The 8749-nt window shown below is 31.9% G+C and overlaps 1 protein-coding gene across 11 annotated transcripts in view; it reads left to right on the top strand.

Annotated features, from left to right (window-relative positions):
* The window catches only part of LOC127004258 (uncharacterized), a 125193-nt gene that overhangs the window by 59626 nt on the left and 56818 nt on the right, over window positions 1–8749 (top strand). For 6 of the 11 annotated variants that reach the window (XR_007757732.1, XR_007757726.1, XR_007757730.1 and 3 more), the window contains exons 1-2: window positions 1–115; window positions 1657–1729. The exon at window positions 1–115 is cut by the window's left edge. The exons of 4 other annotated variants lie outside the window; for them this stretch is intronic. The gene's annotated coding sequence lies outside the window, so the exon portion shown is untranslated. Of the gene's footprint in view, window positions 116–564; window positions 755–1656; window positions 1730–8749 lie in introns of those variants that run through there. One more of the 11 variants, XR_007757727.1, reaches the window with a different exon arrangement.

Raw genomic sequence — 8749 nt, 5'->3', positions numbered from 1 at the left:
TGACGTCACGGCCGCCATCTTCCCCGCGGTCTGTTGAGGGTGGCGACACAGCGATCTATTTTTCTTGTTTTTTCAGGTTATTATAAAGTGCCAGGAAGCGCCATGCTGTGGGAAGGTAGGTGGATCCCTTGCCCTTATTTTGGTGTGCAGGGACAGGAAATCAGGGCGTGGAAAGAGGGGAAAATTGGAAAATCCGTTTCATGTGGTGGTGGTGGTGATGGCGGTGATGGTGGTGGTGGTGATGGTGTTGGTGGTGGTGACGGCGGTGGTGATGACGGCGGTGGTGATGACAGTGGTGGTGATGACGGCGGTGGTGATGGTGGTGGTGGTGATGATGATGGCGGTGGTGGTGGTGATGGTGATGAAGGTGGTGGTGGTGGTGGTGGTGATGACGGTGGTGATGACGGTGGTGATGGGTGATGGTGGTGATGGTGACGGGTGGTGGTGATGGTGGTGATGGTGGTGGTAGTGATGGTGATGGCAGTGTTGATGGTGGTGGTGGTGATGACGGCGGTGGTGATGGTGGTGATGGCAGTGATGGTGGTGGTAGTGATGGTGATGGCGGTGGTGATGGTGGTGGTGGTGATGACGGCGGTGGTGATGGTGGTGATGGCAGTGATGGTGGTGATGGTGATGGTAGTGTTGATGGTGGTGGTGGTGATGATGGTGTTAGACCCTCAGCAGTGATTGGGGTCAGCCGCCATGTCCACTCCACCAATTCCACCTCCATTGACATCGGCAGCGGCAGTGATAGGTTAGAGTATTTCTGTTATCATTAAGGGATTATTGAAGAAAGGGTAGCCTAATTATTTTGACATTTATCCCTAACTATTTGGGTGTTATTCCAGAAATCAGATGTGGTTAGGTTAGATTAATTCATCTTTTTATTCATCTTTTCCGTTATTTTGAGCGCTTTTTACCATTTAACGTTCTATTTACTCAATGGTTAGGTTAGATTTGGTCAGGTTGCCTTGGTAAAAATTGGGCAGGCTTTGCACTGCTCCATTGTCACTGGTAGTTGGTGGGTGTATTTCTGGAGTTTTACCTGTGATATGAAGGTGATAACTCTCACTATATATAGATGTTAATTTTTTCCATATATGTATCATTAGCTTTAATGGGGACTGGATGGCCCCATACTTCTGCCTGCTAAATTTTCGGCTGGCCCCGGCCCGTGATTTTTATTTATTTATTTATTATAATATTGAATTGCATACGTACTTTTTTCAAACGAACATTATCCCTTACAAACATTTGCATACGAATTTTATGCATGCGAACTATTTCCATACGTACTGTGGTCCTAGAATCATTATAAAGAGCGGAGCAATTCTTGTCTAAACCCTGTAATAGAATAAGTCTTTATAGGTCACAGGAGGCCATAGATAAGGGAGGTTAGGTTCTCAGGTAATATTTCCTTTGTCTTGTTTCCTGTTAGCTTTGAGGGTCAGGTGGACCTCTGTCCGCCACCTCCTCCTTGCCCTCTTTATAAACATTTTCTACTGTTCCTATAGTTAATGCACTCTCTCTCTCTCTCTCTCTCTCTCTCTCTCTCTCTCTCTCTCATAAAAATAAACATTAAAATTCATGAAGGAATTTATTATTCCCAAAAAGACTCAGTGTTTATACAGTTCTCATTCTTAACTTAATTTGCAGACATAAGAAGAAGAGGAGGAAGAACAAGAGGAGGAGGAGGAGGAGGATGAAGGGGACACACAGGAATCAAATGGTGAGTGTTGTTAACTTTATAACTATTTTCCTTGTTCATCTTCTTGCACCAATTTTCTTCCTGCAATTGTTCCTTTTGTGCAAAATTCTCGGTCTTTTTTATTTCAATTTCAATCTCTCAGTCTTCTCTCCTTCCTGTTAGTTCCTGACACACAGCTGCCCTCGGTACAATGTCAGGTCACAGTGCTGGGCAGAGTTGTCATATGAAAAGGGACTCTGCCATCAAGCGTTACATTTTGTGGGAGCGGTTGTACAGAATAGTGAAGTCCCTGCCATATAGGGTGGTCCTAATCATGACTGGGTTCAAAGAGAGGAGGGTTGGTTTGGAGTCAGTTGGTGGTCAGACCCTGGTGGCAAGGTGGCTCTTAGGGTCGTATTATGAGACATTTCGCCGCCCAAGAACACATATTTGACAAGGCTTTCGTAGGAGTTGTGGGCATTTCCTGGGGTAGTTTTATGACCCTGGTGGTAGTGTGACCCTTCCTCTGTACCATGAAGCTAAAGAAACACACATTTGTCAAGACTTTCATAGGAGTTTGGGGCATCTCCTTGGGTAGTTTTATGACCCTGGAGGTAGTGTGACCCTTCCTCTGTACCATGAACCTAAAGAAACACACATTTGTCAAGACTTTCATAGGAGTTTGGGGCATCTCCTTGGGTAGTTTATGACCCTGGTGGTAGTGTGACCCTTCCTCTGTACCATGAAGCTAAAGAAAAACACATTTGTCACTACTTAGATCTTGTATGGGTTGGTACACAGGTGCCTTGAATGGACTCGCCCTAAAAACACTAGTAGGAAAAGCACCTCATGAAAGTGACACACAACTATATGGAAGTCTCAGGAGCATAACACACACACACACACACACACACACACACACACACACACACACACTTTGAATATGTATGTATCTGGGTGGGTGAGTGAGTGTATATGTGTGTGTGTGTGTGTGTGTTTGGGAATATCATACTCCATTTCTTCCCATCCCATCCCTTCCCATGCCTTCCTTTCCATCCCTTCCCTACCTATCCTATTCTCTTTTATTCTGTTGTATTCTGTTGTATTCTCTTTTATTCTGTTGTATTCTGTTGTATTATCTTTTATTCTGTTGTATTCTCTTTTATTCTGTTGTATTCTGTTGTATTATCTTTTATTCTGTTGTATTCTGTTGTATTCTCTTTTATTCTGTTGTATTCTGTTGTATTATCTTTTATTCTGTTGTATTCTCTTTTATTCTGTTGTATTCTGTTGTATTCTCTTTTATTCTGTTGTATTATCTTGTATTCTGTTGTATTCTGTTGTATTATCTTTTATTCTGTTGTATTCTCTTTTATTCTGTTGTATTCTCTTTTATTCTGTTGTATTCTGTTGTATTATCTTTTATTCTGTTGTATTCTGTTGTATTCTCTTTTATTCTGTTGTATTCTCTTATATTCTGTTGTATTCTGTTGTATTATCTTTTATTCTGTTGTATTCTGTTGTATTCTCTTTTATTCTGTTGTATTCTCTTTTATTCTGTTGTATTCTCTTTTATTCTGTTGTATTCTGTTGTATTCTCTTTTATTCTGTTGTATTCTGTTGTATTCTCTTTTATTCTGTTGTATTCTCTTTTATTCTGTTGTATTCTCTTTTATTCTGTTGTATTCTGTTGTATTCTCTTTTATTCTGTTGTATTCTCTTTTATTCTGTTGTATTCTGTTGTATTCTCTTTTATTCTGTTGTATTCTGTTGTATTATCTTTTATTCTGTTGTATTCTGTTGTATTCTCTTTTATTCTGTTGTATTCTGTTGTATTCTCTTTTATTCTGTTGTATTCTGTTGTATTCTCTTTTATTCTGTTGTATTCTGTTGTATTCTCTTTTATTCTGTTGTATTCTGTTGTATTCTCTTTTATTCTGTTGTATTCTCTTGTATTCTGTTGTATTCTCTTTTATTCTGTTGTATTCTGTTGTATCTTTTATTCTGTTGTATTCTGTTGTATTCTTTTATTCTGTTGTATTCTGTTGTATTATCTTTTATTCTGTTGTATTCTCTTTTATTCTGTTGTATTCTGTTGTATTCACTTTATTCTGTTGTATTCTTTTATTCTGTTGTATTCTCTTTATTCTGTTGTATTCTGTTGTATTCTCTTTTATTCTGTTGTATTCTGTTGTATTCTCTTTTATTCTGTTGTATTCTGTTGTATTCTCTTTTATTCTGTTGTATTCTCTTTTATTCTGTTGTATTCTGTTGTATTCTCTTTTATTCTGTTGTATTCTGTTGTATTCTCTTTTATTCTGTTGTATTCTCTTTTATTCTGTTGTATTCTGTTGTATTCTCTTTTATTCTGTTGTATTCTGTTGTATTCTCTTTTATTCTGTTGTATTCTGTTGTATTCTCCATATTCTGTTGTATTCTGTTGTATTCTCTTTTATTCTGTTGTATTCTCTTTTATTCTGTTGTATTCTCTTTTATTCTGTTGTATTCTGTTGTATTCTCTTTTATTCTGTTGTATTCTGTTGTATTCTCTTTATTCTGTTGTATTCTGTTGTATTATCTTTTATTCTGTTGTATTCTCTTTTATTCTGTTGTATTCTGTTGTATTCTCTTTTATTCTGTTGTATTCTGTTGTATTCTCTTTTATTCTGTTGTATTCTCTTTTATTCTGTTGTATTCTCTTTTATTCTGTTGTATTCTGTTGTATTCTCTTTTATTCTGTTGTATTCTGTTGTATTCTCTTTTATTCTGTTGTATTCTGTTGTATTATCTTTTATTCTGTTGTATTCTGTTGTATTCTCTTTTATTCTGTTGTATTCTCTTTTATTCTGTTGTATTCTGTTGTATTCTGTTGTATTCTCTTTTATTCTGTTGTATTCTGTTGTATTCTCTTTTATTCTGTTGTATTCTGTTGTATTATCTTTTATTCTGTTGTATTATTTTTTATTCTGTTGTATTCTGTTGTATTATCTTTTATTCTGTTGTATTCTGTTGTATTCTCTTTTATTCTGTTGTATTCTGTTGTATTCTGTTGTATTCTCTTTTATTCTGTTGTATTCTGTTGTATTATCTTTTATTCTGTTGTATTCTGTTGTATTATCTTTTATTCTGTTGTATTCTCTTTTATTCTGTTGTATTCTCTTTTATTCTGTTGTATTCTGTTGTATTCTCTTATTCTGTTGTATTCTGTTGTATTATCTTTTATTCTGTTGTATTCTGTTGTATTCTCTTTTATTCTGTTGTATTCTGTTGTATTATCTTTTATTCTGTTGTATTTTCTTTTATTCTGTTGTATTCTGTTGTATTCTGTTGTATTCTCTTTTATTCTGTTGTATTCTGTTGTATTATCTTTTATTCTGTTGTATTCTGTTGTATTCTGTTGTATTCTCTTTTATTCTGTTGTATTCTGTTGTATTATCTTTTATTCTGTTGTATTCTGTTGTATTCTCTTTTATTCTGTTGTATTCTGTTGTATTCTCTTATTCTGTTGTATTCTGTTGTATTCTCTTTTATTCTGTTGTATTCTCTTTTATTCTGTTGTATTCTGTTGTATTCTCTTTTATTCTGTTGTATTCTGTTGTATTCTCTTTTATTCTGTTGTATTCTGTTGTATTATCTTTTATTCTGTTGTATTCTGTTGTATTCTCTTATTCTGTTGTATTATCTTTTATTCTGTTGTATTCTGTTGTATTCTCTTTTATTCTGTTGTATTCTGTTGTATTCTCTTTTATTCTGTTGTATTCTCTTTTATTCTGTTGTATTCTGTTGTATTATCTTTTATTCTGTTGTATTCTCTTTTATTCTGTTGTATTCTGTTGTATTCTCTTTTATTCTGTTGTATTCTCTTTTATTCTGTTGTATTCTCTTTTATTCTGTTGTATTCTGTTGTATTATCTTTTATTCTGTTGTATTCTCTTTTATTCTGTTGTATTCTCTTTTATTCTGTTGTATTCTGTTGTATTCTCTTTTATTCTGTTGTATTCTTTTATTCTGTTTTATTCTCTATTATTCTGTTGTATTCTCTTTAAATCTGTTGTATTCTGTTTTATTCTCTTTTATTCTGTTGTATTCTGTTGTATTATCTTTTATTCTGTTGTATTCTCTTTTATTCTGTTGTATTCTCTTTTATTCTGTTGTATTCTGTTGTATTCTCTTTTATTCTGTTGTATTCTGTTGTATTCTCTTTTATTCTGTTGTATTCTGTTGTATTCTCTTTTATTCTGTTGTATTCTCTTTTATTCTGTTGTATTCTGTTGTATTCTCTTTTAATCTGTTTATTCTGTTGCATTCTCTTGTATTCTGTTGTATTCTCTTTTATTCTGTTGTATTCTCTTTTATTCTGTTGTATTCTGTTGTATTATCTTTTATTCTGTTGTATTCTCTTTTATTCTGTTGTATTCTGTTGTATTCTCTTTTATTCTGTTGTATTCTGTTGTATTCTCTTTTATTCTGTTGTATTCTGTTGTATTATCTTTTATTCTGTTGTATTCTCTTTTATTCTGTTGTATTCTGTTGTATTCTGTTGTATTCTCTTTTATTCTGTTGTATTCTCTTTTATTCTGTTGTATTCTCTTTTATTCTGTTGTATTCTGTTGTATTCTCTTTTATTCTGTTGTATTCTCTTTTATTCTGTTGTATTCTGTTGTATTCTCTTTTATTCTGTTGTATTCTGTTGTATTATCTTTTATTCTGTTGTATTCTGTTGTATTCTCTTTATTCTGTTGTATTCTCTTTTATTCTGTTGTATTCTGTTGTATTCTCTTTTATTCTGTTGTATTCTGTATTCTTTGTATTCTGTTGTATTCTCTTTTATTCTGTTGTATTCTGTTGTATTCTTTTATTCTGTTGTATTCTGTTGTATTCTCTTGTATTCTGTTGTATTCTGTTGTATTCTCTTTTATTCTGTTGTATTCTCTTTTATTCTGTTCTATTCTGTTGTATTCTGTTGTATTCTCTTTTATTCTGTTGTATTCTGTTGTATTCTCTTTTATTCTGTTGTATTCTGTTGTATTCTCTTTTATTCTGTTGTATTCTGTTGTATTCTCTTTTATTCTGTTGTATTCTGTTGTATTCTCTTTTATTCTGTTGTATTCTCTTTTATTCTGTTGTATTCTTTTATTCTGTTGTATTCTGTTGTATTCTCTTTTATTCTGTTGTATTCTCTTTTATTCTGTTGTATTCTGTTGTATTCTCTTTTATTCTGTTGTATTCTGTTGTATTCTCTTTTGTATTCTCTTTTATTCTGTTGTATTCTTGTGTATTCTGTTGTATTCTCTTTTATTCTGTTGTATTCTGTTGTATTCTCTTTTATTCTGTTGTATTCTGTTGTATTCTCTTTTATTCTGTTGTATTCTGTTGTATTATCTTTTATTCTGTTGTATTCTCTTTTATTCTGTTGTATTCTGTTGTATTCTCTTTTATTCTGTTGTATTCTGTTGTATTCTCTTTTATTCTGTTGTATTCTGTTGTATTCTGTTGTATTCTTTTATTCTGTTGTATTCTCTTTTATTCTGTTGTATTCTGTTGTATTCTCTTTTATTCTGTTGTATTCTGTTGTATTCTCTTTTATTCTGTTGTATTCTGTTGTATTCTCTTTTATTCTGTTGTATTCTGTTGTATTCTCTTTTATTCTGTTGTATTCTGTTGTATTCTCTTTTATTCTGTTGTATTCTGTTGTATTCTCTTTTATTCTGTTGTATTCTGTTGTATTCTCTTTTATTCTGTTGTATTCTCTTTTATTCTGTTGTATTCTGTTGTATTCTCTTTTATTCTGTTGTATTCTCTTTTATTCTGTTGTATTCTCTTTTATTCTGTTGTATTCTGTTGTATTATCTTTTATTCTGTTGTATTCTCTTTTATTCTGTTGTATTCTGTTGTATTCTGTTGTATTCTCTTTTATTCTGTTGTATTCTGTTGTATTCTCTTTTATTCTGTTGTATTCTGTTGTATTATCTTTTATTCTGTTGTATTCTGTTGTATTCTCTTTTATTCTGTTGTATTCTGTTGTATTCTCTTTTATTCTGTTGTATTCTGTTGTATTCTCTTGTATTCTGTTGTATTCTGTTGTATTCTCTTTTATTCTGTTGTATTCTGTTGTATTATCTTTTATTCTGTTGTATTCTGTTGTATTCTCTTTTATTCTGTTGTATTCTGTTGTATTCTCTTTTATTCTGTTGTATTCTGTTTGTATTCTCTTTTATTCTGTTGTATTCTGTTGTATTCTCTTTTATTCTGTTGTATTCTGTTGTATTCTCTTTTATTCTGTTGTATTCTGTTGTATTCTCTTTTATTCTGTTGTATTCTCTTTTATTCTGTTGTATTCTCTTTTATTCTGTTGTATTCTCTTTTATTCTGTTGTATTCTGTTGTATTCTCTTTTATTCTGTTGTATTCTGTTGTATTCTCTTTTATTCTGTTGTATTCTGTTGTATTCTCTTTTATTCTGTTGTATTCTGTTGTATTATCTTTTATTCTGTTGTATTCTGTTGTATTCTCTTTTATTCTGTTGTATTCTCTTTTATTCTGTTGTATTCTGTTGTATTCTCTTTTATTCTGTTGTATTCTGTTGTATTCTCTTTTATTCTGTTGTATTCTCTTTTATTCTGTTGTATTCTATTTTATTCTTTTTCATTCTGTTGTATTCTCTTTTATTCTGTTGTATTCTGTTGTATTCTCTTTTATTCTGTTGTATTCTGTTGTATTCTCTTTTATTCTGTTGTATTCTGTTGTATTCTCTTTTATTCTGTTGTATTCTGTTGTATTATCTTTTATTCTGTTGTATTCTCTTTTATTCTGTTGTATTCTGTTGTATTCTCTTTTATTCTGTTGTATTCTGTTGTATTATCTTTTATTCTGTTGTATTCTCTTTTATTCTGTTGTATTCTGTTGTATTCTCTTTTATTCTGTTGTATTCTGTTGTATTCTCTTTTATTCTGTTGTATTCTCTTTTATTCTGTTGTATTCTGTTGTATTCTCTTTTATTCTGTTGTATTCTCTTTTATTCTGTTGTATTCTGTTGTATTCTGTTGTATTCTCTTTTATTCTG

The sequence above is a fragment of the Eriocheir sinensis genome, chromosome 27 (genome assembly GCF_024679095.1).
Source record: "Eriocheir sinensis breed Jianghai 21 chromosome 27, ASM2467909v1, whole genome shotgun sequence".
NCBI classification, from domain to species: Eukaryota; Metazoa; Arthropoda; class Malacostraca; order Decapoda; family Varunidae; genus Eriocheir; species Eriocheir sinensis.
The sequence above is the reverse complement of the archived record's forward strand: the minus strand, read 5'-3'. Positions and strand labels throughout refer to the sequence as shown.